General features: G+C 39.5%; 1 long non-coding RNA gene across 2 annotated transcripts; it reads left to right on the top strand.

Moving 5' to 3' along the window:
* The first annotated feature begins 10,146 nt into the window (after nt 1-10,146).
* LOC117277966 (uncharacterized) lies at nt 10,147-15,044 on the top strand. Of its 2 annotated transcripts, none has more exons than XR_004508282.2 (2): nt 10,147-10,794; nt 13,226-15,044. It is a non-coding gene; the product is annotated as an uncharacterized lncRNA (long non-coding RNA). The 2 variants fall into 2 exon arrangements; XR_011415365.1 differs by lacking the exon at nt 13,226-15,044 and adding an exon at nt 11,705-11,916.
* Nucleotides 15,045-25,800: the final 10,756 nt, after the last annotated feature.

Here is a 25,800-nt window from a genome sequence, read left to right as displayed (position 1 = left end):
AACTAAGGGTCACATAAATACAACACAGGGATAGGAACATAAAGAAAGCATGATTTTTACCGACAATCAAGTATCCCGCCAAAAGTCAAGGTAAAGAGGCTCGGTCTAACCTAAATTCTAATCCAATCTCAATTATGAATTTAAGTAATTAAACTAACAAGTTTAGTTCAAGTAGTACAAGTAAGGCATGGTAAAGTTCTATGTCTTCCTAGACATAAACATAATTTTAGCTAGGCATGGATTCTCGTCACATCGTACACACGTAGCCCCCATAACAAGTAGCACACAACAATTAGAATACCTATGGGGATAATTTTCCTCTTACAAGATTAGACAAGAGACTTACCTCGCTTCTAAACCCTCTACTCGGCTCTCAAACCTCACTAGTCACCTCAAAACAACACCGACCAACCTGAAACTAATCAACTGACGCATCAATTAATCAATATATGCTCAAAAGTTCATAATTTAACTATTAGAGCACTCCCCCAACCCAAATCGAAAAGTCCATAAAAGTCAACCACGGGCCCACTGGCCTGGATTACGAAACTTTTCGAAGATAAATGTTACCCATGACCTTACGAACTCAAATATAGAACTTACACCCAATTCCATAATCAATTTCTTGGTCAAATCCCATTTTTACTAAACTCTAGGTTTTTCAACAAAATTTCATAATTCTATTAATTTCTATGTTAAAATCTACCCATAATCTATATATTTAACTCAAACTAGGTAGAAATCACTCACCTTATAATGCTTGATGAAAATCCCTCTCAAAATAGCTCCAAAATCGCCCAAGCCAAAAGAGAAATGGGAGAAAATAAGCCTAAGGCCCGTATTAAAAATATATTTTTCCCAGGCATTCCCTCTTCGCGATCGCGGAAGCCTCCTCGCTATCGCGAAGGCAAAACTGTCATCACCCCAAAAGTCCTCTATGCGAACGTGGCCCAGGCCTACCCTACGAGAAAGTGGACGGCCCTTCGCAAACACGAAGGCCAAAGGCCTACCATCCCCCCCAGCCGACCTACGCGAATGTGACTCTAAGACCACGAACGCGTAGGCCACTAACCCCAATGCTCCGTGAACGAGACTCCCATACCGCGAACACGAAGCACAAAATGGCCCCAACCCAAAATCTTTCATCACAAACGCGCGACTCCCACCGCATTCGCGAAGAACAAAACCAGAACAAGAAAATCTGCCAACTGCAACCTTGCTCCGGGTGGTCCGAAACTCACACAAGCCATCCGGGACCCTGTCCAGTTATACCAACAAGTCCATAAATATACTACAGACCTACTCGAGGTCTCAGAACATGTAAAATAATATCGAAACCAAGAATCGCACATCAATACCAAATTAATCAACTTTTGAACTTCAATCTTCTTTCAACTAACTCCGAATGCGACGAATCTTACTTAGACAACTCAAAATGATGCCAAATTTCATACACATGTCACAAATCACTATACAAACCTATTCCAAGGCTAGAAATACCAAACAGTCATCAAAAACACCAAAGTCTACTTCAAATCAAACTAAGAAAACTCTAAAACCTCGAGTTGCAAACGTTTAACAATAAGCGCCGAAATGCTCCCAGTCCACCCGAAACTCGATCCAAACATACGCCCAAGTCCAAAATCATCATACGAACCTATTGGAACCTTCAAACCCCGATTCCAAGATTGTTTACTCAAAGTATTAACTCAAGTCAAACTTGGCCACCTTAGGCCACTGTTATGGAATTAAGTGTTCCTAAACCAAGCTGAATCCTTCCAAAACCAAACCAACTATCCCCACAAATCATAAAATAAGAAAAACACATACAGGAAGTCTTAAATAGGAGGACGGGGATCTAGAAAGTAAAATGACCGGTCAGGTCATTATATTCTGCACCTTTTAAACAAACGTTCGTTCTCAACTGGGTTTAGAATCATAACTGTCACGAACCAAAACCCATAATAGGTCACGATGGCACCTAACATCGCCGTTAGGCAATCCCACAAGTGAAACTACTATTTATTTACCCAATTTTAATATTTAAAACAAAAGTTTCCCTTCTAAGAGAACAAAACAAGTAAGATCTCATGCAATCGTAACTGCTCCTTTCTTAACAAAATACCAGCATAATAATTACATACATTGTAGTGATAGAAATGATAACTATAACAATACATAAATGCTAAAAGTCCCCAAAACCCACGAGTACATGAGCAATCTAGAGAATATGCAAAACTACTACAACTACTGTCTGAAAGTGATAGACATAAATAAATAACAAAGTAGAGGGAGACTCTGGTGCTGTAGATCGTAGCAAGGCAAGCAGCTCACCACTAAGTCTCCGTAGATGATCGGCTACGCGCCCGTGTGACCACTGGTAGTACCTGTACATCAGTGCCGAAGTGTAGTGTGAGTACGAAAAATAACGTGTACCCAGTATGTATCTAGTCTAACCTCGAAGAAGTAGTGACGAGGGGTCGACTTGACACTTACTAGAGGTCACATAATAATATAAGTACATGAAGTAGACATGGTGAGTGTACAACAAGTAGCAGAGAATCAAATAAAGTAACTACGGTAAGTCCACATATGAGCCTATATCAAATCACTAAACACGTCGTAACCGGCCTCAAAGGCGCTAACTAAATAGTTACCAAACCAAATTCAGTTCCAATTATTAAGCACGAAGCTGCCGAGGCAAACGGCCTGATCCCATAAGAATAGTGATATTCAGTACTATCGAGGCAAACGGCCTGATCCCATAGGAATAGTGGTACTCAGTACTGCCGAGGAGAATGACCCGATCCCACAAGAATAGTATTATCAACCTGCAGAGGCGAATGATCCAATCCTATAAGAGTGGTGTTACCATCATGCCGAGATGAACGGCCCGGTCCCATAAGAGTAGAGAAATTTACCTCGCTCGTGGAAGCACTTGCGAGACAAAAAGACACTGATTTATAGTTTATCAAGTATTTCCCAACTTTTCTAAAGTAAGAAACTAAGTCAATATCTCCAAGTTAACCCCTCAATCTCAGTCCTAATCGAGACAAATAGTACAATTAAAGGCATGATGTGAATCTAAGTCTACCCAGACATATCATGAAATATAGCTACGTACGGACTCTCGTCACCTCATGCGTACGTAGCTCCCCACAACAAGTAGCACACAACAATAGTGCACCTAAGGGGAAAAGCTCCCTCTTATAAGGTTAGGCAAGAGACTTACATCGATTCCAAGTCCTCAATTCGGCTCTTCAACCTCACTAGAACTCCTCAAACAACGCCGAGAACTTCGAAACTTATCAAATGTCATATAAAATAATAAATATATGCTCGTAAGTTCATAATTTAGCTATTATAATAGTTACCTAACTCAATTTGGAAGATTCATGAAATTCACCTCTCGGGTCCACGTGCCCGCCGAATTTCGGAAACTTTTGAATATAATTGTTACCCATGACCTCCCGAACTCATATATATAATTTATTCCAATTTCCACCGCCAGATCCAAGATCAAATCCCAATTTTACTTAAACCCTAGGTTCTTCACAAATCTCACAAGTTTCATAAATTTTCCATGTTTAATGTACCTATAATCCGCGTATTTAACTTGAAAATGGGTGGAGTTTACTTACCTTGTGTTGTTGATGAGAATCCCTCTCAAAAGTTCTCTCAAAATTGCCCAAGACCAAATGAAAGTGTGTGGAAAATAGCCTAAGTCCCGGATTAAATGCACTAACTGCCCAACGATTACCGCACATGCGGTAACTTAACCGTATCTGCAAAACCGCAGGTGCAGTTAAAAGGCAGCGTCTGCGATCCCCCACAACCTACAGCTTCCTCTCTTCTGCGGATGGGGAAGCGCTTCTATGAGTCCACTTCTGCTAGTCCGCTTCTGCGGACTCCCTTCGCTTTTGCCAATCTGCTTTTGCGGACTCTCCTTTTCTCCTGCGATCCCTAGCCAGCCGGCCCACTTTCGCACCTGCGGAGCCTCCATCACATTTGTGGACGCGCAGATGCGGAAAAAGCCTCACACCTGCGGCCACCCACCTCCAGCCCCAAGTCTGCTTATGCGACCACTGGGCGGCTTCTGCAAGCTCACACCTGCGGCCATTTCCTCGAAGGTGCGATTGCACTAGATCTGAAGCCACCAACAGTCCCCAAGTCTAAAACTAAGTCCGATTCTCATTTGATTCGCACCCGAGGCCCCCCGGGACCCCATCCAATTACACTAACACATTCCACAACATAATACGAACTCACTTGCACGATCGAAATACCAAAATAACATTTAGAATCATGAATCGGACGCCAAAATGCATGAATTCAACATGAAACTCAAGAACTTCTTAAAACAATTCCGTGCGTCTGATTCCTATCAAATCAACTCGAAATGACTCCAAATTTTGTATAAGTCCTAAATCACTATACAAAACTATTCCCAGTCTCGGAATCCCAAACGGACCTCGAAAATACCAAAGTCTGCTCCAAACCAATTTTTAAACAACTAGAAAACCTTCAAGGAACCAACTTTCCACATTAAGCGCTGAAACGCTCTCGGATCACCCGAAAATCGATTGGAATACACGCCGAAGTCCAAAATCATCATACGAACCTATTGAAAACTTCAAATCCCGGTTCTGGGGTTATTTACTCAAAACTTTGACTCAAGTCAAACTTGGCCACCTTAGGCCACTATTAAGGAACTAAGTTCCAAACTTCAATCCGAACCTTTCCAAACCTAAACCAACCATCCTCGCAATTAATAAAAAAGTAAAAGCACATACATATAGTTTTAATTAGAGGTACGGGGATCCAAAAAACAAAATGACCGGTTGGGTCGTTACAATAACTAAAGTGCCGAATAAATGTGGATATCTGCTCTGCTTGTCCTCCTTAGTCTCCCAAGTCGCCTCCTTGACTGGTTGACTCGTCAACTCGATCTTCACTACTGAAATCTTCTTATATCTTAAATTGCGGACCTGCCTGTCAACAATGGTAACTGGCTCCTCCTCATAACACAAGCTCTCATCTAGCTGAAATGTATTGTAATCCAACACATGATACAAGTCGGCATGATATCTCCGAAGCATAGACACATGGAATACCAGATGAACTCCCGATAAACTATGAGGCAAAGCAAACCTATATGCAACCTCTCCAATTCGCTCCAACACCTCGAATGGACCGATGAACCTTGGACTCAGTTTGCCCCTCTTTCCGAACCTCATGATACCCTTAATCGGCAAAACCTTTAGAAAAAACTTCTCATCCACCATAAATGACAAATCACGTGCTCTCTATGTGTAATTCTTCTGCCTGGACTGAGCTGTGCAAAGTATCTAATTAATTAACTTTACCTTATCCAACCTCTCTGAAGTGTATGTAGTCATCACCGAAATAGAGTGTGCAGACTTGGTCAGTCTGTCGACAATGACCTAAATGACATCAAATTTCCTCAACGTCCACGACAAACCAACTACGAAATTCATAGTGATGCGCTCTCACTTCTACTCCGGTATAACCATCTGCAGAAGTAAGCCACCTGGACTCTAGTGAACGTACTTTACTTGCTAGCAATTCAAATACCTTGCCACATACTCAACTATGTCCTTCTTAATTTACCGCCACCAGTAATGCTGCCTCAGGTCATAATACATCTTTGTGGCACATGGATGAATAGAATAAAGCGAACTGTGTGCCTCCTCTAGAATCATCTCCCTCATGCCATCAATATTAGGAACACATAAGAGACGCTGGAGTCACAGAAAACCATCATCTCCGATAGTAACCTCCTTGGCATCACCTCGTAGCACTGTATCTCTAAGGACCAACATGTGTGACAAGCCTTGATCCGCTCGAATAAAGAAGATTGAGCCACAACACATGCAAGAACCAGACTGGGCTCTGAAATATCCACCCTCACAAGTTAGTTAGCTAAGGACTGAATGTCCAAAGACAATGGCCTCTCCACCACTGAAATGAATGTCAACTACCCATACTGTCGGCATTTCTTCTCAACTTATCCTAGACCACGTTTGTCTTGCCCGAGTGATAGGGAATGGTAATATCATAATCCTTCAGTAACTCGAGCCGCTTGTGCTGCCTCATATTAAGATTCCTCTGCTTAAACAAATGCAGCAAACTACGGTGTAGACCTCGCACGACACTCCATAAAGATAATGCCTCCAAATCTTGAGAGCATGAACTATCGCAACTAACTCCAAATCATGCACATGATAGTTCTTCTCGTGAGGCTTCAACTGACGTGAAGCATATGCAATGACTCACCCCTCATGCATCAATATACAATACAAACCAACGCATAAAGCGTCGCAATACACAGTATACATCCCCGAACCGGAAGGAAAAACCAACACTGGTGTTGTAGTCAATGCGGTCTTGAGTTTCTAAAATCTTGCCTCGTAATCATAGGACTGTTGACGACCAATTTTGGCCCTCTTTTTCTCAATCAATTTCTCTATGCTTCCTAATTCTTAATAATTTACTAAATATATTTGACATATTTTATCCAAAATATTTGTTATATTTTTCTAGCCTCAAGATTCTAAATTAAAAATTTAATTATTAGTCTTAATATAATTTAGCATATTAATTTATTATTATTATATCGTGATTATTTTAGTTAATTAATCACCACTATTTATCATTTAATTCTAATAGATCTTAATTATCAATACAATAGTTATTTGCTAATTATATTTTATTCTCTATTTTCTATCTATATAAATGCATACATATACACTAATTATCAATTTCTATAACTATATAATATAATAAATTTTATTATAAATTATTATAATTATGGAAGCATAATGAAATTAATCTAAGAGAAAAGGGACTTTTAAATACAAATTGGGTCATCTCGCAAAGTCTAATTGTTATTCAAAGAGACTATTTTTTAAAATACATATTCTAGATTTCTTGACCCAAAAAGAAGAAAATCAGACCAAACAAGCTCATAAAATAGCCCATACCCGTAGCCCATCTGTCAAACTCTTTCATCTATATAAGCTCCATGTCAGCGACACCTAGGCTCCCAACAGCCAAAAACACACGCCCCCCATCCCTTCACACTCTGACCCCATATCTTGCCACACGAATTCAACAGAGCAAGTCCATTTTAAATCAATGGTCAAGATCATTTCTCCTTTCTTCTAGAGAATTCCAAAATAAATGCTAGCACTTATTTATTTTATTATGTTATTTACTTATATCAGGATTAATCCCAGCCATTAGATGCATCTAATACAACGGTTGGATTTTTTTCTAGAACTAAAATCAAAGTTTGACTAGGGTTCCATCTCTTTCCCTCTGTCACGACCCCAATTTCCCTCCGTAGGATGTCGTGACGGTACCTAGTCTCTAAGACTAGGTAAGCCTAACAAGTATGCAGAATAACTGAAATATTAAGCTAAAACTCAAACGTCAACAACGGTAATAAATAAAATCTGCAACTCAAGTATAATAACTCCCAAAATTCGGTAGATATAAGTCACAAGCTCTAAAAAGAAATACTAAATATCCCTATACATCAGAGTCTAATGAGGATAAGGAAACAACATAATAAAGACAGAGGGGGACTCCGAGGTCTACGAATGCTGGCAGATGTACCTTGAAGTCTCTATGTACGGACTAGCTCACTAGTACCTGGTCTGATAGGCAGTACTTGGATCTGCACAAAAGATGTGCAGAAACATAGTATGAGTACACCACAACGATACCCAGTAAGTGCCAAGCCTAACCTCAATAGAGTAGTGACGAGGGCAGGTCAAGGCCCTACTGAAAATAATAAGAAACAAGGCAGAAGATAAAATAATATAATGAAATGACAGAGAAGTGAAACAATGAGAATTTACGGAAGGTAATAACACGGAATCAAAGAAAGACAAGTACAACATGAAAGAAAAACAAAAATCTTACAAGTTAAGGAAATACAACAACAACCATTACATCAATTAGAGGAAATCAACATGGGCATTCACGAGGTACCGCCTCGTAGTCTCTAAAGTAAATATCTCATAATCTTTCCTTATATCACCACTGGGGCCTTTATATTTTTGTTTTGAAAATTATTTTTCCGAAATAGCATCCCGCGTTTTAGCCAACCTTATCACACCGCATGACTTCTAGTAGTTCCCCTACTAGCCACACGTATCAAGCCCACCTTATCTCACCACATGCGTTTCAACACCCAGACCTTATACCACCACATGCGTATCAATAATCACAACGGCACGGCAGAAAACTCGTGCAAACAATAATAACCGCACGGCAGAAACCTCGTGCAACAATAACAACCACACGTCAGAAACCTCGTGCAATAACCAAACAATCATCTCAAAAATAATCATGGAAACCAAAACATAACGATTGAAACAACGATATTTTAAGGATAGCAATTTCAAGTAAAGAATCCCACAGTTAAATAAGGAATATAGAATCAAGAAAGCAGGTAATTCAACTAAGCATGTAGTACAAGTTACAAGTTGCAACAAGCCTGTGTACGCACTCGTCACCTTGCATACATGGCCCTCACATATCACAAATTGTCACAACAATACCAAATCCTAAGGGGGATTTTCCCCCCCACAAGGTTAGACAAGTCACTTACCTCAAACCTCGCTTAATCAATCAATAAGAAGGCCCTTCCCTTGATTTTCCAACTCCGATCGGCTCGAATCTAGCCAAAAATAATTTTATACTATAAATATAACTATAGGGAACTAATTTAAATAATGAAATTACGACTTTAGCAAGGGATTAAAAAATCGCTTCAAAAAGTCAACCCGGGCCCACGTCTCGGAACCCGACCAAAATCATAAAATTCGTACACCCATTTGATATCGAGTCCAACCATACAAGAATTACTCAAATCCAACCTCAAATCTCCTTTCAAATCCCCAATTTTTAGCCTAAAAAGTTTTCTCAAATTTTTCCCAAATTTCCAACTAAAATACTAATTAAATGATGAAAAAAATAATAGATTTGTGGGAATTAATCAAAAATGACTCAAGAATCCTTACCCAAATGTTTCCTCTGAAAATCCCTCAAAATGTCGCCTCAATCTGAGCACTCTAGGTCCAAAAATGGATAATGAAATCAAACCCTCGAACTTAGGCCTTTTTTGCACAGCGATTTCGCATCTGCGAACCCACAACTGCTCCTGCGAAATTTTCATCGCAGGTGCGGACTTCACTTAAGTCCATTTAGTCCACTTCTACGAGCAAACGGCCGCACCTACGACAAAACGTGTCGCACCTGCGACCCCACTCGCTCCTGCGCATTTCCCTACCGCAGAAGAGAAGCCGCTTCTACGGAACCTTTTCTGCACCTGCGAGTCCTGCCTGGAATGCCCATTTCCGCTTCTGCACTCTATCGCTCGCACATGCGAGTCCGCACCTGCGGCCAATCCCACCGCAGGTGCGATGACACTAGAAGCTGGGAGCTTCAGCAATTGCATAAGTCCAAAAATGATCTGATATCGATCTGAATCGCCCCCGAGGCCTCCACCAATTATACCAACAAGTCCTAAAACATGACACGAACTTAGTCGAGGCCTCAAATCACATCAAACAACATCAAAAACACGAATTGCGCATCGATTCAAGCCTAATAAACTTTTGAACTTCTAACTTTCACATTCGATGCCGAAACCTATCAAATCAAGTCTAATTGACCTCAAATTTTGCACACAAATTATAATTGATATTATGGACCTACTTTAATTTCCGGAATCAGAATCCGACCCCGATATCAAAAAGTCCACTCCCGGTCAAACAATCCAAAATCTTCCATTTTTTTAACTTTCGCCAATTAACGCCGAAATGACCTACGGACCTCCAAATTAATATCCGAACACGCTACTAAGACCAAAATCATCATATGGAGCTATTGGAACCATCAAAAATCCATTCCGGGGTCGTCTTCACATAATCCGAACTACGGTCGACTCCTATAACGTTAACTTTCAATTTAGGGATTATGTGCCCCATTCCACTCTGAAACTCTCCCGAACCCGACACCAAGCACCCCGACAAGTCAAGTAACTACAAAATGATATATAGGGAGCAATAAATAGGGGATTAGGGCTAGCACTCTCAAAAAGACCGTCCGGATCGTTACACCGTCTTTCTCTGAGAAAAAATCCGTCTCTTTTCTCTCTGCCATGATAGAGGGTTTTGGCTTCTTCTCTTTTCTTAGCAAAATTTGACTCCCATATCTTATAATCATAAATTTGTATGTCCATTCTAAGGAAATTCTCGCAAACTCAAAGCAATTTGACTGAAGAATTCAAAATTCATTTGCCATTTACAATGAAGTTGACAAACGTAAAAAGGGTTCTCTTTTTCATCTCTTCACAATATCGGCAACCGAATCCCTGCTCCTTCTGCCCATATCGTCCTTTGCTTCCTGTTGCACGCCATTTCAAATGGTTCTTTAGCCGTTTGAAACCCTAATCCTTCAAGAATCCCGTCCAAATTAACCCTAGAAAAGCCCTAGTAATTCTTCTATAAATACCGAGGTTTGGTAATAATTTCGGACAACTTTGGAGCCACCGCATCTCTGCCTCTTTAAACAAATTTATTCTTCAAAATACTCTAAAAGTCTTAGTCGTGTAGCGTCTGCTGCTCTTCGCTACAACAGAGGATTTTTTCTTTTCACTTTTCGGAGCTTGTAAAATCCGTGGTTGTAAGCTCGAGTTCAAGTTCGAAGCCAGAGTCCAGTAGATCTGCTTGACGAGCCCCAGTTCCTGCACCACAAAAGGTCAGTAACTTCTCATCTCTTCTTCCTTTTTTTCTTCTTCTCATATCCGAAGTAAATGTATATTTCTTCTTAAGAGTGAGTTATAGTTTGTTTCATGTGTAGAAAGCATGCTCTAAGGTATTATTTGAGTGTAAAAATGACTGATTATGTGCTTTTGTTGTGTGTGAACAAAATAAGAGAGGATTAAAATACCAGAAATTGTCCCATGTTTGTTTCTTAAAATGATAAACTTAGAATGTTTTCCAGCATATCCAAAGCTAGTTTGAAGCAACTTAATATAGTGATTTATTGGCTAACTGGATGATTTGCAAAGAAAATAATCTGTTAACACTCCATGAAGTGCAGTGTTAATAGAATATTTTAACACTAGCTCAAAAACTAGTACTACTATTTCCTTTCACTGTTAATAGATAGTATGCCATTAGAATATTTTAATAGCTAGTTTTAAGACTTCAAGACAAAGTAGCAAAGCATGTGTTTGTGTGTTAATGTGTATTAATGATCCTAAAAGTCTACTGCCATTTCGTCATTTTACTAGGAAGCATGTGGCTAGAATTTTAATATCTAACTTTAAGACTTAAGACGGAAGTGGAAACCATGTTGTTCTAAGTATTAAGAATCATGTTGGCTAGATTAATCTGTTTCCCCTTTAGATTTCAAATGAACAAGGAAAGTTAATATGCTAGACTTAATATTTAGATTAGAGGACATACCTAAACTTAGAGACTAATGAATCTGTTTGTATAAGATTGCTGAAGTATTTTTAAAATATTTGTTTTATGTGAGTTAATAATCCTGTTGTAGGTTTAGAATCCTTCAAGTTTACTGCTTTTCTATCTCAATTTATTGCCAATATCTTTATTTCTAATTCTTGTCTTTTCTTTTCCTTTGTTTGCATATGCACTTGAAGTAATATGAGTCTTAATGCAAGACTCACCCCCGATCATGGAGTCATCATCGTATCTTAGGCTAAAGGACAAGAAGAAAACAAGCAAAACTTACTTGAGGTCGTCTATGGCGGCTTTCATTAATCTTTACTCATTTTATCTGAATTTGGTTAGTTCTTGTGATTTGGTTCTATTTGAGTTTTTTTTTATGATTGATGATTAATTTTATCATGTAGACTTACAACTTTAATTTTGGTGGAATACCTCGTTAATTAAGAACTTCTAAGAACATAATCACCTAGCATAATAACTTGACAGACCTTGTCTTAAAATAAAGAGTTTTCAATGACCTTTTACCTTAATAGTTTTCTTGAACACAAGCAAAGGAAAAGTTTATGTAATTTTTTTTTTTCAACGTGCAAGCCAGTTAAGTATATTTTCTCAAAGAAGGTGCCTCTTTCATAGTATTTAAAACTTTGTACCAAGTCTTAGGTCCTCAAGGAAGAATATTTGCGTCAATTTTCAGCTACTCCTATTATTAATTGTTATTTCATTATCCTATTAATCACTTAGTAACTCTACGTAGTTAATACCATTTATTACTTAACTATGAGTGAATTTCATTATTTATAAAATATTTAAACATCATAGACATATTTATTTTGATTGAGTCTTAAATTATTAACCTAAGTTTGACCAGTTAACCATTATTAACGGATTTTAAATTGTGCTTTAAAAATCTTCCTTTTAGAATATTTAAAACCCTTACTTAGAATCTTTAGGTTAAGACCATAAAAGAGAGTTTAACTTAAGCTTTTAATAATAGGTGTCCTAATTCACCTTAGAATTAATTAGGTGGCGACTCTCTTTAACTAAATAAATCTCGGAATTTCCAATAGGTTATACTCTAAATTGACCCGTGTTAAAATGGGGTATAACAACTTGGCGACTATGCTGGGAACTTTAGGTTTTAAACTATAACAAACTTAGGTTAATAAAAATGGTTTTTGTATTTTGTGAATGTTTCTCTTTGTTGCCTTATGTGAAAATGTGCTACTTCTTGTAAAATGTAATTGCAATCTTTTATAAACTGTCATTCCGTTTTTACTTTCTCCACTTTTGGAAAATTCACACTAAGCACATACCTAGCAGTTACGTTGTTTGCGGCCATGCACCTTTCACAAAATACCTTTTAGGGAAAAGTTCGTGGGTAAGTCGATCAGCGGTGCAATCGACAGTCACGACTTTTCACTCTCAAGTCGTCCGCTTGGGAGAAGACCAGTCTAGAAAACCCACTCTTAACCGACCTAGGATAGAGCTAAACTAAAACCCTTCTTAGGGGCATGCATCACGCAACCTTAGGAGGCTTAATACCCTAGGTGTAGTAAGTCCATTAGTTGGCCTTATCCAAATGTCCAAGCGAGTTTATAACCCCGAGTGATACCTATTCATTCTTTATGTGCATTCTTTGAAAGATAAACACTATGTGAACTATTTACTCCTAAAGGGAAAAATGGGTAGGATTAACCTTTTCTGTGATGTAGGAAATCATGAATCAAGTTTTTTACCCAAAGATTGGCATGGTGTTGGACATCCCTCCCAAACTAAAGGCATGGTGGAGAAACTTAGGAGAAAATGCACAATCTAAAGTATGAAAGAAGTTGGGTCATCTACCGTTACTTATGAAGGTCATAACATGTAGGGAAATTATTGAGACAGCAGTCACCTTTTGGGAAGAAGAAAGAGCCGTATTCAGATTTGGGAAAAATGAGATGACACCATTATTAGAAAAAATATGAGGCTTTATAGAGAATGTGAGTTTGTAATAAGGCAGACATTTTTGGCAAAGCGCTGGCATGATTATTTCAAAAAATCCATCACCAAAGGAGTTCCTTGAAATGTTTGGTTTTGAGAAAACAATTGGACTAGAGCAATTGAAAGAATCAAAGATACCCCTTGACTTTTTGTTTGACATCTTTGGCCGCTCAGATGCTTTCCTACGACATCGAGAGGTGTTCTCCTCACATGCTTCTTGGAGCGAAAAGAGGGTATTCAATTTTTTGGTTTGTTTCCTTGGGCTTGTAGTAATTCCTCGAGGAGCAAAATAGGAGATTCACATCCGACTTTTCATGGTTACTAATGCATTATTTAATGGCATTGATGGAAAGCCATAGACCATAGTGCCGATGGTTGTTGCAGATATATACCGAGCTTTGGGCCTTTACAATAAGGGATTTAAATATTTTGAGGGATGTAATTTGTTGTTGCAACTGTGGTTTATGGGGCATCTCCAAAAGATCAATGAAAGTCAAGAGCTTTACAAACAAAATGGTGCTAATAATATCACTTCATACATGGAGCTTTACAAACAAAATGTTGCATTCAAGCATCCAAATAGTGTTAAATGATGGGGCAAGATACCTAGCAAGTTGACCGACACCACGATTCAATGGATGTTTTCTTGGTATCCTTCTGAGAATGTCATAATCCGTGGAAAAATGCTACCTTACTTGGTTCTCATAGGGCTTCGAGGACTTCAACCCTATGCTCCATTACGAGTTATGAGACAAACCGGAAGAAGGCAAGTCATACCACAAGTTGATAACATGGACCATTATAGAATTGACTATGATAATGATAAGATTCTTTTTGCAAAGGAAATTCTCAGGATGTGGAGAAACAAAAGAGCTATGGTCAAGGATACAGTTGCACCAAATAGGTACCAGGTTGGATGTGACACTTTTTATTCAGAATGGTTGCATGCCAACCTTGAAGATTTTGTCACAAGAGGGATTAATATAGGAGGCCTGATGAAAGACAAGGCAGCTGTAGCTGAAATTAAGTATAATTGGCTGAAAAGAAGGGTGTCCAAGTATGAAGCAAAGCACACAGAGCAGCATAAGAAGGACAACAAAGAGAATGAAATGTTGAGACAACGAGAGGAAATTCATAGGCAACAAATAGAAATGTAGAAACAACAAGCTTTGGAAATGGAGCAAGGCCTCAAAGATTTGGATGGGGACCCCGAGGAGCAATTCAAAGAATGCTATTGCAAAGGACTCAACGAAGGAGAAAAGTTAGCCATGGTTTACCTTGTGAAGAACCGCCAGAAAATTGACGAGGCAATCAGAGCAGCAAAAAGGCTAAGGGGCGATGAAGGACTCTCCTCAGTCAATTATATTGGAACTATGTTGTAATCTTTATTTCAATTAAGGATATGCCATTGTAATCGTTTTAGACTAAGGCTATGATGTTTCTCTTTTCATTTATGTACTAAGACTTGAATCATCAATGAAAGTTTGTTTTGGGGTGTTTAATTAAGGAGCAATGGAATGATATATAATGGTGTGTTTATCTCTCAAATTTTTGCTAGACCTACCTCTGGCACAAAGAGGTCCCGTGCATACTAGGTCACGCTATCAATGTCTGATTTATTTGTATTATTCACTACGTGATTTGTTTGCTATGTGATATACTCCCTTTCAAATTTAATCACCCCTTACTAACATTGTCTTTTGTTTCTTTTTTAAAAAAAGATTTTCTATTTTATTACTCCCCAGGGTTGATTTGTGTTGACTGCGAACTGGCTGAACACCCATACTTCACGAGATCCAAAGCACGAGCATCTACCAATATGACTGGTTCAACCACATCTAATAAGACATGCTTGGGACTTGTCACCATTCAGCGAGACAAACCGGAGGCTTTGGAAGGAAGGGAGGTTACCCTTCGTGATGAGCACATCACCTAGTTGTCGTAATAAGTGGCTAAACTGCAAAGTGAAATTGAGCGACTTTTGTAACGACCCGACCGGGCGTTTTGAGCTCTAGCATGTCGTTCGGCGATTTGAGGCCATGAGTAGTTTCACTTCAGGTATTATGACTTTTACGCATGGTCAGGATTGAATTTCAGGAAGTTTGGAGTTGAATTTAAAAGAAATTCTCATTTCGAAAGCTTTAAGTTGGAAGAATTGACTAAGATTGAATTTTAGAGTAAATGGCCTCAGAATCGGGATTTGAAGGTTTCAGCAGGTTCGTATGATGATTTCGGACCTGGGCGTATGTTCAGATCGAGTTTTGGATGTCCTAGGAGAGTTTCGACACCTATTGTGGAAGTTAGCATTTTGGAAGAATTTCATTAATTTGAGTTGAAGTGCATTTCAATGTTATCAATGTCCGTTTGGAATTCTGAGTCTGGGAATAGCTCTGTGTGATGATTCCGGTATTAGGAGCGCATCCGAAAGTGGATTTGGAGGTCCGTAGGTCATTTTGGGGCCATTTGGCGAAAGTTAGAAATTTGAAGGTTTTTGAGAATTTTGACCGGAAATGGACTTTTTGATATCGAGGTCGGATTCCGATTCTGGAAGTTGGAGCAGGTCCGTAATATCAAATGTGACTTGTGTGCAAATTTTGAGGTCAATCGGACATGATTTGATAGGTTTCGACATCGAATGTAGAAGTTGAAATTTTAAAGTTCATAAAGCTTGAATTGAGTTGCGACCCACTATTTCGATGTTATTTGAAGGCTCGACTAAGTTTGTAATGTGTTTTGGGATGTGTTGGTATAACTGGTTAAGGTCCCGAAGGCCCCGAGTGGATTCCGGGTGATTAACGGATCGAATTTGGAATTTGAAGAAGGGCTGAAGCAGTTGAGCATCTGGTGTAACCGCACCTACGTGAAGAGGGCCGCAGGTGCGAGCCCGCAGGTGTGGAAAAATAGCTCACAGAAGCGGAAGGGGATAGGATATTGAGAACCGCAGGAGCAGAAAGATTTGCGCACCTGTAAAGGCGCATCTGCGAAGAGAGAAACACGGGAGCGGACTCGCAGATGCGCCGCATGGAGCGCAGGTGCGAAAATATTGGGCCGAGCTGGAGCCGCACCTGCGATGGGATTTATGCAGGTGCGGGACCGCAGATGCAGCCAAGGCACCGCAGGTGCGGAAGTCGGGGCTGGGCAGTGTCTTCTTTAATGCGAGGGTTTGACTCTATCTCATTTTATTTTCGCCAATGGGAGCCGAATTTGGAGCACATTGGAGTGCTATCTTCATCAATCATAATGGGGTAAGTGCTTTCTTCACAATTTTGAGTTAAATACATGAGTTAATATGAATTTGAACATGGGAATTAGTAGAAATTTGGGCTTCGGCGGAAAAAAACCTAGAATCTTGTATATTTGAATTTCGACCATGAATTTTGGACATAGAAATGAGAATAAATTATATATTTGAATCCGTTATGTCATGGGTAAAGTTTATCTTCATAAATTTTCGGAATCCGAGCACGTGGGCTCGAGGGCGATTTTATCGACTTTTCGAACGGAATTGGAAATTTTGTAAATATGATTATAATGAGTATTAGAGTATATATTTATGGATTTGCTTACTTATTGACTAGTTTTGGAGCGTTGGGCATCGATTTGAGTAGATTGAATGGCTTGGGAGTCAGTTATGAAACTTTGGAGCGAGGTAAGTCTCCTTTCTAACCTTGTAAGAGGGAATTAACCCCATAGGTGAATTAAATAAATGTTTGTACCTAATTATGGGGGCTACGTACGTACGTACGTACGAGGTGACGAGAGTCCGTACGTAGCTACTATTATGCTATTGTCGGTAGTTTAGGACCCGTATCATGCTATACTTGGAATGTTTGTGCCCTTACTTTCTAATATAATCACTTAGTCATGATAGAAATTGATAAAAGAATTGTATAAGGTTAAATTCACTTACTTGAAGGTTTGTATGAGATAGTTGACTGTAAATGAGAAACTTGTATTTTCTTGAAAAATAATTGTTATTTGTGGATCGGGCCGAGCACCTCGGTAGTAAATAGATGCATCTATGGTTCGCGCCATTCGACCCTCTAGCAGTGCACAGTTTAATATTATGTTGGATCGGGCCGTACGAACTCGGCATGATTTGCGCATGACTTAATTGATTGATTTGGAATTATTGATAATTGATATGGCCTCATTGGCCGGAGATATAAATTGTTAAAAGATGAAAATAAATTTGGAAATTCCCTATTAACAAGAGAATTATTTACCTGCCTCATGTTATTGTGTTTACTGTTGCCTCATAAAAATCTATAATTCATCATATTATTGGTATATTAATTATAGCCCATAGTAAGTGTCTGAGTCGACCCCTCGTCACTACTTCTTCGAGGTTAGGCGGGATACTTACTGGGTACGCATTGATTTACGTATTCATGCTACACTTGTTGCATATTTTTGTGCAAGTACACATATTTTTAGCGTCCTTGTGGATGCAGAGGTGAGATTATGGCGAGGACTTAGGTGAGCTGCATTCTATACGACGCTCCGCAGCAAACAGAGTCTGCTTCAGAGTACTTACATTTTTCCTGTCCAATTGTATTCCGGACAGCTATTGTATTTTATTTTACATTCTTAGTAAATGCCCATGCACTTGTGACACTGGGTTTTGGGAATGATTATGGGTTGCACTGTATTGGAAATTGTTTTAAGATATTATTACATATTTTGTAAACTCCATCTTCTGCTATTTAATTGAGGGGAATAACTATGATTTCAAAAATATTAAAATGAGAATTTACTAATTATTGGTGTTAGCTTGCTTGACAGTAGTGTCCGGCGCCATCACGGCCTTTCGAGGATTTTGGGTCGTGACAACATGGTATCAGAGCACTAGGTTCACGTTGGTCTCACGAGTCATGAGAGAGTCTAGTAGAGTCTTGCGGATCGGTACGGAGACGTCTGTACTTATCTTTGAGAGGTTACAGGGCTGTTAGGAGCACTTCCCTTCTTGATTCCTCATCGTTTGATTTGATTCCTTTGAGGCTTAGGCCTTCATTTCCTTCCCATTCAATCTTATGCGACGTGAAGCGCTTGCTATCGATCGAGAATTGAGGAATTGTAATGGTACTACAGATGTGGTGCGGGATGTTTCTCCATGCGTAGTTGATTGGGCTATTGTCATCACCTTGTGGAAGGATATTCTGTCATTTCAGCTCAGTAGCTGTACTTCTGAGAGCTTTGAGGCTATGCATAGGTTTCTATGTTATTCATGAGTTGTTATCACACAATATTGATGTGATGGTAGGATGCTTGCCTATGTCTCCGGGTAGTGAATGACTTGAAAGGAGTTTTACTCAGTGCATGATTCAGAGATTCGGTACTTTACTTCTGACGAAGGAAAGGCCATCGAACTAAGAATGTTCAGACTTGGGTTGATGGAGTAGCGGGACTCGATATTTTTGTGCGTGGTGGAATCTTCGCCTGTGATGTGGTGTCATCGTCCTTGATTGGTTATAATGTGTTAAGTTCGCTGGTGTTATGGTTTCCTTCAATTCTCCTTGGGGTAGAGTATTATAAATGGTGCCGGGAAAGCGGCTGTCTAAGGTCGCAGTGTGCAGTGGTTCAGGATCGAATCGACATTCCTGGTATTGATGGCTCGAGAAAGATGATTTTCGGAAAGGTTTAAAATTGGTAGCGATCTATCGGTTCAAGTGCTACAGAGGTAGATTTTGATTTAAGGCAACAACTGGGCAACAAAGGATAAGGAAGGATATGTGGGAGGTGCATTGCGATGGATAAACTTATAGAAGGCCAAGTGTGAGAAACATGAGTCGGGTAGTTACTTAAAGGAGTAAGTTTGACTAAAGTAGGAGAGTGGCAGAGTAGCATGTGGGTTCTGTGATAGGATAGCTACACGCCTTGAGGAAAGTTTAGAGTGATTTGGGATTCATGGTGGACAGTGACTAGGTCTACGGGCTTAATTTGGAATATTGGCTGCTATATTGAGAAAGATTAGATACAACAGAAAGGAGTTGCTTGATATGAAGAAGGTTACAACATGACTTTGTATTGGAATGTATTGTCGCACCTTTAGTTGACGTCCATGAGGAGTGAACGAACTGGTGCAACTGGTGAATGAGCTCGGACTCAGGATGGTCTACTGATTTCGTAGTAATTATACCTAGTGCAGCGACGTTGGAATATGTCGTCATGTAATTTACACATGTGGGTTATCTCCTGTGAACCGGTTAGCGGTCGCGTGGTGTAGACGAAGCTTCTGCGGAGAATTTTACTGGCTACCCGGTAAGAGATTGAATATGTAAATGTGGCTAGTGGTTCAGAGTGTTCATTAAAGGTTAATGGAAGGATTTCAGGGCATTTGGTGGGTTGATTGTGCAAGATCATGTCAATAGGAGGTAAGGAATCTTGGTGGATTCCAAGGTTATGCAATGGTAGCTTCCAGCTAAGTGGGAGAGCCCCACCGTCTATGATTGGATTGTGTAATTGTCAACTAGTACGGTTTCTGGTTATCAGTGTATTGATGGGTCGCTATGACTAAGGGAAGAGAACATCAGCAGTAATTTGAGCAAAGGATTTGAGGAATGTGTACTATATTTGGCCTTATCGATTCGTGTTGAGGTTTGGGAGAGACTCAGAGTCTAGGCTTTGTGTGGAAGTGGTGTATAAGGAAAATAATTCAACCGGGTGCTTCTTTGAGAAGGCGTTCATGTGCTAGAGGAGCCTTGGAGTTCGATTATGTTCGGGACCAAGTCAGAGTCGGTGACTCTCAACAATGGTCCTAGTAGATTCAAATTTTAAGTGTGGTGCCTAAGGATTTTGAGCCAGTAGTATGGTTAAGTATTAAGATTTTGCAGTGGATTATAAAAGGGGCTTGGAGTGTTCTATGTTATCTTCGGTATGCGGTGTAGCAGTGGAAGAATGGGAGAAAATAACTTCGGAATCATAGGGAAATTATCAAAATGAGTGTGCCCGTAGAAGAAGCGAATATGCGCACAAGGAGGGTATGAAATGGTTCGTGGGTTTTGAGACAATATGGTCTTGTGAAATAGTATCACTCGGGACGAGTGCAGATTGAGTTCGCCATGTTTTGAATGGAGCTATTATTATTCCTAAGGTAAGTCCAGGGTAAATTAGAAGAAGTCAAATTCGGTTAGCAATGGTTGAATTAGCATAATGATGGCAATGATTAGCTCCTTCAGTGTGTTGGGTTATTCATGTGATTGGTAACGGTACGTGCGAGGTTTGACGGTCGCCATAACTGATCTTATTTGGAGGCTTTTGAGTATTTTGGCTTGTTAGGCGTAGATGGATCCCGGAAGGGTTATGGTGGTTTAGACCACTATTTGAGGTTGGCATTTTCTGCGGATATGAGGATTCAGTCGCGTGTTGTGATGGTTCTATTGGAATGAGCTAAGTAAAAGGTTTCTATGTGATGAAGTGTTTACCCTATTAGTAGTTCGAAAGTTAAGATGAAATTCTTGTACTCTTGCGCATTGGCATGATTAAGTGCAGTGATCGGCATGGGATTTGGAGGTTGAGGATCAGGGTTGTAGTTTGGTGTCGACAAGAATGTCAAGATCTCAGATGAGAGGGAAAGGATTCAGATGGTTAGAGTACGCTGGTATTGTCTTTAGCGTCACCTGGGATCGGTGTCCTGTGTAAGAGGCTTTGAGTAGTGATTTCGGATTTTTGATTTGCTTTACAGCATTTGTGCGGCCGGTAGTATGGATGTGCAGACTTGTTATCTGGTGCGGAAGGTCGTGGGAGCACGTCCCATGGGAAGATTGTATAAGTGTGACATGTAGTCACTGGATTGATCGAAGATTGGAACCAAATATGGAGATTGCGATACTATTATTCATGTGAGAATTTATGGAGGCCGCTCGGTTCATTTGGTTGTGGACTGTGGAGGTTTGTTCCGGATATGATGGTTGTTCTTGTGTGTTATGGGGAAAAGGGTTATTATGGACCCTTGAAAGGTTATTAGCCCAGTACAGTGCGATCAGAATTAGCTTGAGGTCTATGAAAGGATTTAAAAATGAATATGAGCTCTGTATCAGGCTGGATGTGTTCATTTCAGCATAGTGCTCCTTATGGAGGAGTATTCAGACGTTGGATGTCTTTTTGTCATCGGCTATTTCACGTAATACTATATTGTGCTGTGTGAGTTGTGAAACGGCTTGATAAATTTCACATGTGCAGAGGTTCCATGTAGCGATGATGTTATGTGAGCAGGATGTCTCTCGAGATTCAGATCATATATCACACCTTAGTTGTGTACTTTTGTAGCGTATGGAACTATATGTCTCCCCAGGGATGGTATTATGCACTTAGCGTGCTCGTGGCCGATATTCAGATATTTTGTAATAATTATCATTCTAGCTCTGTAAGTATCTCCTTATATAGATTTTGTGTGGATCGGGTGGCATGCCGCCACATACATGTTGTTTGGATCGTGTTGCGTTCCACAACAGTGTGATGTCGAGTACAGTTCCCTATATCTGTTCTTATGTGTTTTGTTTCTCATTTCCTGAGGAAGGTTCATAACGCCTTTTCGATTGTTTAATTAGTTACGAGGGTTGAGTAATCCTTTCTAGAGTTCATTTACCTTAGGTATCACGTTCGGGTTTGTAGCTTATTGGCACATTGTGGCATCATATGCGACTTTTGGCAGTGCCTGAGGTGGCTTATTGTCTTAGCAACTTATACTGGGTAAGACGGGATTTTTGGATCTGGTATCAATGCGATCTGATTATATGAAGCATATTAAAGAAGCAAATATCATTATTCGGTTCATAATGGGGTGATGATTCTAGTCAAGAGGAGAGGTTCAATGATTTGTTGACTTGGCAGTTGGTTATGAATTTCTACATGCCTTTTCCGTCGTGGCGGTATTGCCAGAGTTGAAACAAGACTTATATATGTCATGAGGTGTATTAGGAGCATCAGATTCGTGAGATTTAGGCTATTGTTATCAGAGGATGTTATGGGTCATGTAAGTTATGCAGTGCGTAGTGTGGATCCGGCAAAGGTATGCAATCATGTATTGGTACATCGTATAGAGATTGATACGGTGTTTGTATGATGGAAGAAGGCCTGGCAGAGAAATCCAAATGTTGGAATTGGGCTTTAAGGCCTAATGGGCTAAGTAAAAGGGAAAATCTTCAGATTAGCTCGAGCTAATGTGCCCGACTGAGTTGTGATAGCACGGGTAGGTGCACGAGGTGCTAAGAAGTGATTTCAGACAACTCCATAGCAGTTCTTAGCACGTTAGAGGACGAACGTATGTTTAAGTGGGAGAGAATATAATGACCCGACCGGTCGTTTTGAGCTCTAGCGCATCATTCAGCGGTTTGAGGTCATGACAGCTTCACTTTAGGTATTATGACTTGTACGCATGGTCGGGATTGAATTTCGGGAAGTTCGGAGTTGAATTTGAAAGAAAATTCTCATTTCGAAAGCTTTAAGTTGGAAGAATTGACTAAGATTGGATTTTAGAGTAAACGGCCTCGGAATCGGGATTTGAAGGTCCAGCAGGTTCGTATGATGATTTTGGACCTGGGCGTATGTTTCGATCGGGTTTTGGATGCCCCGGGAGCGTTTCAACACATATTGTGGAAGTTAGCATTTTGGAAGAATTTCATTAATTTAAGTTGAAGTGCATTTCAATGTTATCAATGTCTGTTTGGGATTCCGAGTTTGGGAATTGCTCCGTATGGTGATTCCGGTATTGGGAGCACTCCCGGAAGTGGATTTGGAGGTCCGTAGTTCATTTTGGGTCCATTTGGCGAAAGTTAGAAATTTGAAGGTTTTTGAGAAATTTGATCGGAAGTAGACTTTTTTATATCGGGGCCGGATTCCGATTCCGAAAGTTGGAGTAGGTCCGTAATGTCAAATGTGACTTGTGTGCAAAATTTGAGGTCAATCGGACGTGATTTGAAATGTTTCGACATCGAATGTAGAAGTTGAAATTTTAAAGTTCATAAAACTTGAATTGAGTTGCGACCCACTATTTCGATATTATTTGAAGGCTCGACTAAGTTCGTAATGTGTTTTGGGACGTGTTGGTATAATTGGTTAAGGTCCCGAGGGCCTCGGGTGGATTCCGGGTGGTTAACGGATCGAATTTGGAATTTGAAGAAGGGCTGAAGCAGCTTAGCATCTGGTGTAACCGCACCTGCGTGAAGAGGGCCGCAGGTGTAGGAAAATGGCTCGCAGAAGCGGAAGGGGACAAACTGCTGAGAACCGCAGGAGCGGAAAGATTTGCGCACCTACGAAGGCGCAGGTGCAAAGAGAGCAACGCAGGAGCGGACGCGCAGATGCGCCGCTTGGAGCGCATGTGCGAAAATGTTGGGCCGAGCTGGAGCCGCACCTGCGATGGGATTTCCGCAGGTGTGGGACCGCAGATGCGGCCAAGGCACCGCAAGTGCGGAAGTCACGGCTGGGCAGTGTCTTCTTTAAAGTGAGGGTTTGGCTCTATCTCATTTCATTTTCGCCCATGGGAGCCGAATTTGGAGCACATTGGAGTTCCATCTTCATCAATCATAATGGGGTAAGTGATTTCTTCTTAATTTTGAGTTAAATACATGAGTTTATATGGATTTGAACATGGGAATTAGTAGAAATTGAGGCTTTGGTGGAAAAAACCTAGAATCTTGTATATTTGGATTTTGACCACGAAATTTGGACATGGAATTGAGAATAAATTATATATTTGAGTCTGTGATGTCGTGGGTGTTGATACCCAATTTTTCCCTCATATTATATATATATATATATATATATATATATATATATATATATATATATATATATATATATATATATATATATATATATATATGCATCATCATTTAGTTTATAAGCATATACAAGTATTTTTCATAATTTTCCATAATTTTTAAAGGCCTTAAATCGATTTATTTCGGAATTTTTATACCTAGTAATTATCATTCAAATTATTTTTATGATGATTTAATCATCTAAACTTATCATTTACACCAACATGATATTTTAAATATTTTCAGTGCATTTTTTAATTACATTTGCATTTCTAGGGCTAATTGCATATTTTTGCAATAATAGCCCATATTCATGTATAATTACATTATTTATGCGAAAATGACTCTTTATATTTTTATAATGTTAAGTAATTATTTTTAATCATTTTAGTGCACAAATATTATTTTGTTATTTATTAATTACTTTTATAAATTATTTTTTTATTAAATATTGAGTATTTAAAAACTAGCCTAAAATCCTACCTATTTTCGGACCAATTACTAGCCCAAAATATAATACCCTAGCCCAAATAACCCCCAGCCCAAATCAATTAACCCAACCCCACAACCCGGTCGCGACAACGGCCCACATTAAACCTTCCCTTTTAATTACCACCCTCATCCCTAACCCTAATCATTTCCCACCGTCCGCCACCCCCATATCCCACCTCCCTTCTCCCTCCTAAGAACCCTAGCCGCCGCCCCCCTAAAATCTCTTCTAATCCCACACGATATGGGATTCTATGGCTAACCTTTGCCATATACGACCTCTCTTTGGTACTGATTCATCTTCTATACTGCTTGCCTAAACATGGCAAGCAGATCTCATAAGGATCGAACCAAAATCAGTTCAAATCCTTGACTTTTTCGATATTCTGTCTACATTCATCATCTTGCTCTTTGTAAGTATGAATATTTATGTATCTCTTATGGATTCTTACTTACCCTAAAATTAGAGTTTTCAGATCTCTTTTAATCGAACCAAAATAGGTTCTATTCTCTGATTTTAAGTATTATTATGTCCATATTCATCCTATATTCTACTATGGTATGTTTTTATTATATTTTTGTCAATATTTGTCTTACCCTAAAATTAGGGTTTTCTGATTTTCTTAAATCAGACCAAAATTAGTTTGACCCTCTGATTTTTAGTGCTATTTGGGTCTATATTCATCATTTGTTATTATTTTTGTGTATATTCTGGTAATATTTATTTTCCTAAAAACTAGGGTTGCTTGACTTCTCCTAAATTGATTCTGAATCAATTTCGCATGTTATTCTTTCCTTTTCTTTTGAGGTTGATAGATTGTTTTCCTTGTCCGTGTGTTTAATTTTTACCACTATATAAACCCATCCCCTTTCCCCCTTTAGAAAGACTGGAATCACTATTCTCTCACTAAAAACTGAAATTTTCTACTCTATACTTGCTCAATATTCGATTCTGTTTGATTCTTGGTCGGCTGAAAGCCAAGGCCACCGGACTTCTACTTTTTTTGACCTCTCTTGGGTGTGAGCACTTCCTGGGTTCTTGAAACCCTTGGAAC

This window comes from Nicotiana tomentosiformis, chromosome 4 (genome assembly GCF_000390325.3).
Source record: "Nicotiana tomentosiformis chromosome 4, ASM39032v3, whole genome shotgun sequence".
NCBI classification, from domain to species: domain Eukaryota; kingdom Viridiplantae; phylum Streptophyta; class Magnoliopsida; order Solanales; family Solanaceae; genus Nicotiana; species Nicotiana tomentosiformis.
The sequence above is the reverse complement of the archived record's forward strand: the minus strand, read 5'-3'. Positions and strand labels throughout refer to the sequence as shown.